The sequence below is a fragment of the Nanorana parkeri genome, unplaced genomic scaffold (assembly GCF_000935625.1).
Source record: "Nanorana parkeri isolate BGI_ZX_2015 unplaced genomic scaffold, ASM93562v1 scaffold2121, whole genome shotgun sequence".
NCBI classification, from domain to species: Eukaryota; Metazoa; Chordata; class Amphibia; order Anura; family Dicroglossidae; genus Nanorana; species Nanorana parkeri.
In genome coordinates this window covers 202,086-208,312 of record NW_017308389.1, presented here as the reverse complement: position 1 = coordinate 208,312, position 6,227 = coordinate 202,086, and the positions used below count along the sequence as shown (strand labels likewise).

The following is a 6,227-nucleotide window of genomic DNA, read 5'->3' as shown; positions in this document are numbered from 1 at the left end:
AATCGATTCACTGATGTAATCAGTGAAATGACGCCCATGCTGACGACAGTGAATCGACAAAATAAAACAATATATAGAAATAATAATAAAAATTGATGATCGCCTTCCCGCCCGCTCACCACCAACTCCCGCTGTATAATGGCATTTTGACAGATGCCAGCAAAACATAAAATTAGGCGGAGCTAACAGTTACAGCTAGCACCACCCAACTGTGTACAATGTTATGTCTTCCTACAGAGTAGCCATGACTGGGCAAAGTCATCATGATTTAGTCCAATCATGGCTCTTACTGAGTACTGAGCTCTGCTTGGGCAAAGTCTTGCACCTGACCTGTGCATTGCCTTGTGGGAAGCTCAGCGGTCGAATAGACCGCCAAATGCCCTTATAGTTTGTGTGTTTGGCGAACACATGAACTAGCCATGTTTGAGTTGAATCCAGCTCAACTGTATTCAGTATCATAACCATATACCATATACTTATAACAGATTACCATTTAAAAGAGCAAGCTTGTCACTATAATCCTCCCTGCCTTACATCCCACCCTCACCTCTCTGAACTGGACCCTGAACGTCTCTCTCCTCACTGACCCTGCCACCAAGATTCTTCTAGAATCCTACATCACGCATTACATCCAAATTAATCGCACACCGAATATTTCTCCCATCACCCTTTGGGAGGCACATAAGGCGGTCCTTAGGGGTCAAATCATTCAACTATCTTCCCAGCTTAAAAAGGAAAGGCTGTGTACACTGCACTCCCTTGAAAACGAAATTCAATGAAAGCTCCCAAGCCTTCTCACTAGACCCCTCCCCGGCCCTCAAAACTACGCTTGAATCGGCCCGCCAAGCCTTAAACCTACTACTCACTGATCATGCCGCCAAAAAACTCCACCGCACTGCCCATGAATTCTATCTTAAGAGCAGCAAAGCTGACTCCCTTCTAGCCTCCAGACTACGACGTAAGGATCCCATGTTCAAACCTGTCCGCCTACGCACCCCGCGGGGCCCCATACTAGTACTCCGACCAAGGTCCTCGATATCTTTCAACAACACCTTTCGGCCCTGCACGCCTCCCAAGATACTTTTTCTGCCGACCAAGCTGACCGTTTTTTTGCAGATCTGGACCTCCCCTCTCTCACGTCATCCCAAATAGCCTCCTTTGAGGAACCCATCACGGAGCAAGAAGTTCACCAAGCGATCAAATTGCTGCCTAGGGGCAAGAGGCCCGGGATAGACAGTTTCACAGCAGCCTACTATGTTGCCTTCAAAGACCTCCTAGACCCCATGCTGACTGATACATTCAACTCTCTTCGCGAAGGCAGATCCCTAGGCTCTGACTCCCTCACGGCCCTGATCTGCATGATACCCAAACCCTCCCCCGACCACACTAAGCCCTCCAACTACAGACCAATCTCCTTACTTAATGTGGACATTAAAATATTGGCCAAGTTGCTGGCCAATAGACTATGTGATAGGCCAATTGGTCTCAAATGACCACGTAGGTTTCATCCCTACCAGACAAGCTAGTGATAATGTCCGTAGAATCTCTCTCCTATCCCACATAGCCAAGACCAAAAATATCCCAGCCATGTTCCTGTCCCTAGATATCAAAAAAGCATTTGACAGTGTCTCCTGGTCCTACTTATTTCATACACTGCGTCACTGGGGCTTTGGTAACTTCTTTCTAACATGGGTGTCCTCACTATACAACAAACCAACAGCACGTGTGAAATATGCAGGTTATTGCTCCCAACCCTTCTGATCCTGAGGGGCACCAGACAGGGTTGTCCGCTGTCCCCTCCTCCTCTTTGCCCTAGTGTTAGAACCCTTAGCCCAGAAAATCCGCCGCTCACCTGACATCCGGCATAGAACACGAGGGAATCTCACATAAGATGTGCATGTTTGCAGACGATGCATTACTCTTTGTGACAAACCCCATAGTGACTCTACCTAACCTCACTAAACTTCTGTCGGACTTTACCTCAATCTCTGGCCTATGTGTCAATCCCTCCAAATCAATAGCCTTGAATATCACTTTACCTCCTATGTTGGTTAACTCCCTGCGAGACACCTACCCGTACTCATGGCGAACAGATCACCTCCCATACTTGGGAATCAAGTTGGGGGCGCTCTTACCAAACTTTATACTCTGTGAACTACCCTGACATGCTATCGAAATTGTCAGCCATGTTGAAAACATGGTCCCAATACCACTTATCCTGGCTAGGTAGGATAGCAGCTGTCAAGATGACTCTCTTACCCAAGATCTTGTATTTATTTAGAGTCCTGCCGGTAGTGGTCCCATCCCCTGCCCTTAGGAAACTACAAACCCATATATTTGTGTTCATATGGGGAGACAGACGGCCTAGAATCCCTAGACCAGGGGTGGCAAACTCAAATTCATCGGAGGCCGCATCAGCAGTATGGTTACCCTCAAAGGGCCGGTTGTATGGGGGCGCATACGTGCAAAAAATACGTGGTGGCACTGGATGGGCGCCCCCTGGTCCAGGAGCGGTCCTCTAGAGTAGCCGGGACCGCGTTGAAGTCCCCCCCCAAGGAAAACATAGGTGTCAGGGGCAGGATGAGATTGTCGTTAGTTTATGTGGGCATGGGGAGAGGTTACCTCCGACTCACCCTGCAGCCCCATGTCGTCAGCTTCAGCGTCCTCCATTACCGCCGATACGGGCAGCACGACCGCAAGGTCAGGTAGTGACAGCGTACGGCGGGCCGGCTGAGATCGCGCAATCACGGAGGGGCGCCGCGCCCGCGGGCGATTATTAAAGAGTTTTTTTTTACTGAATCTGTGCCGGTCGCCAGGCGCCCATGTTGCTATGGCGCCCTGTGCGACCGCACAGCTCGCACACCCCTAAAGCCGGCCCTGGCTGTGCGGGCCACATTACAAGGTCCGGCGGGCCGGATTCGGCCCGCAGGCCTTGTGTTTGCCACCCCTGCCCTAGACGTACGATGTATTTACTCAAATCTAAGGGTGGACTAGTGGTCCCACACTTATCTAAATATTTCCTTGCGGCACAGGTAGGTCAATTAGTAAAATATCACTCACCCAAGCCCCGGCTTGGGTAGCCTTAGAAACCACCTTAGTGAAGCCTGCATCGGTAGCTAACCTATTATGGCTGACCCCAAAACACAGACCCCCATCACCAATCCCATAACTTCCCACTCCCTCAGACTGTGGGACTCCATCAAAACACAGTACGGCCTCCTTTCACCACACTTACCACTCATGTCCATTCTTGACAATCCTTACTTCACCCCTGCCTTAACTACTCCGTTGAGATTTAGGGCTTGGACTGTCCGCAAGCTTACATACTTCTGGCAACTGCAAACTGACTCGGGAGTGAAACCCTTCCCGCACCTGCAGGAACACAAACAATTGCCGAACACAGAGATATTCCGATATCTTCAAATCAAAAACTATATAACTACATCCTCCCCCGAAACAGAGGGACACCCGATTACTGTCCCCCTTCGAGAAAATTTGGCGAGATGACCTGCACAGCCCTGGACTTATCTCGCTCCTCGACGCCATTCTAGTCTCCCCCACGGATACACCCCCCCTCTTATGTGACACGCTGGGACAATCGACTACGACAGACGAAACCTGGGAACAATCCTGGCCTAATACTAGGAGTAGCTCAAGATGTGCAAGCATGCTGGAGATTAACTATAGAGTACTCATGTGCTGGTACCTGGTGCCTACTAGAGTGGCTATCTACAACCCCAACTACTCTCCCAATTGCTTTCGAGGATGTCCCGATAGAGGCACGTTTTTCCACATCTGGTGGGGCTGCCCACAGGTCTCTGACTTTTGGGATCAAATATTCAATATCCTTTCGTCTCTGTTCTCGGTACCGATACATGAGGACCCTTACTTTGCACTTACGTACTGCAGACCAGAAGGCCTATCCCGCAGGCAGTTCAATCTTTCAATGCATATCTGCACCTCCACCAAACGAGAGATAGCGAAGAACACCTTCCCTAAGTCTCACCAGCGTCGTCAATCATGTCCAGTGGGTTATGGCTCATGAAAAGCGAACTGCACAATTTAGTGATAAGATGATCAAATTTGAGAATACCTGGACCCCGTGGATAGACAAATACCTGGCACCAGGCACTTCTCACCGCCTATGCATTATTTAATCTAACCTGCCACACCTGCCTTGTACACGGTTCACTAGCGCCAATGTACTGCCCGACCCTCCTTCTCTCTCTCTCTCTTCTCCCTCCTCTCTAACACCTGACTCCTCTATTGCCTGATGACCCCCTCTCTATCTGTGTGTGTGTGCCACTTTATGTTGTCCTGTCTGTGTTCAGTGGTGCGGTGGTCTGATACTCTAACAGGCCGGTTACAGACTAAACTAGAAGCAGCCTAGTTACCGTCATCCTTTGATATTCCACAGCTATGAAACTCCTAAGGGTACTTGAGGTGCACCCCGGGTATCTCCTTCCTTATACTCCTTAGGGTAGAATAACTTACTAATCGCTCCTCTCTTACGCTATCCCAACTGGCAAATATGTTGTAAATACAAATGCAGTTACAATATTATATACGTATGTTATGCTTTTTCCCATGGATTGCTGTCTAACCACATTCACCACCCTGTCAGGGAGATAGACCCGGAACCTGTAACCACCTCATATAGGAAATACGACTTGTATTTAACTAATATCACTGCTTGCCCTACTTTCAATACTACGGTCTGTGCACCGCATACTGTGATGTTATGTACTGTCGATTGCTTTTTGTGATGAAAATAATAAAAACATTTATATGCGGAAAAAAAAGAGCAAGCTTATATAAAGAACCTACAGATAACACCAGTCTAATGGGCAGGGAGAACTGCATTAACTAAAATGTTTATCCTTCCATATCTACTAAACTTATTTAGGTCCTTGACCAAACCAATCCTTCCAAAATACTTACAGAATCTACGAAGTTCTGTTGACATCTACGTTTGGGGTAATAAAAAATCTTGCAAAAAAGCCTGTATTCCCTTAAATCAAATGCAAGAAGGGGAGCCCAAATATATTCAATTATTAATAGGCAGCAATATTAGACTGAACTAAACAACGCTGGTCTTCTAACTCTACCAAACTATGGACTATTGGTTTTAAACTATTGATCAGAGCTGCACTGCTAATCTCACGCTCCCGGCCACCAAGGAGAGAAACACTGCTGTGTCTTTTTTTCTTGCGGGTAGCATTGTATGCGGGTAGCATTGCGGGTAGCATTGTACCCGCCCTCTGCTGCAGTTCCCCATCAGGTCCATCAGCAGAGGGCTGTTCAGAATGATCATGTTCATTATATGGCTGTAATTAGGTTGTTAAAATATTTTGGCTGGACGTGGGTTGGAATAATTGCATCAGGTGATGATGCTGGAGACAAAGATAAAGAGTTATTAATGAAGTACATGAAAAATAATGGTATTTGTGTTGAATTTATATTATCATTTGGAACTTATATTCCTAAAGATCCCATTCATTGTTGTGCCAATCTGAAGGCTGCACAAAGTTTGGAGATCTGTAGCTATTGACTCTGCAGATAGTTGGCGACTTCTGCGCAATGTGTGCTACTGCATGCGCTGACCCCGCTCTTTCATCTTACTTGTCCTACCACTTCATGGCTATCCTCCACACTCACCTTGAAACAAAAGATTATGATCCACACTAAATAGGAAAAAATGGTACTTACAAGATGATGGGCAGAGAAGAGGGATCTCAATATTGTATGTCACTTGAACTCCTTTACTGACAAACCTACTTATATGACTGCCTAGTAAGAAAGTCTGAAGGACACTATTGACTCTGAACTTTGGCAAATGCAAGTTTCTTATATATTTAAAGATGTTATAAATTATTATTATTATTATTATACAGGATTTATATAGTGCCAACAGTTTGCGCAGCACTTTACAATATAGGGAAGACATTACAATCACAATACAAATCAAAACAAGATGGTAAGGAGGGTCCTGCCCATGAGGGCTTACAATCTAAAAGGGAGGGGGGAGTGATACATGAGGAGGGAGCTGTGTGGGGATGAATTGTTTGAGAACGTGCTGGTTGAGCGGTTAGGTAGAGGTGGGATAGGCTTCACTGAAGAGATGAGTCTTTAGGGAACGCCTAAAGGCAGTCAAGGTGGGCGACAGATAGACAGGTTGGGGTAAAGAATCCCAGAGGATGAGAGAGACTCTAGAGAAGTCCTGGAGG

At 46.8% G+C, this 6,227-nt stretch overlaps 1 pseudogene; it reads left to right on the top strand.

Annotated features, from left to right (window-relative positions):
• Nucleotides 1-2,607: 2,607 nt before the first annotated feature.
• LOC108800758 overlaps nucleotides 2,608-6,227 on the top strand; it is a 17,891-nt pseudogene continuing 14,271 nt past the window's right edge.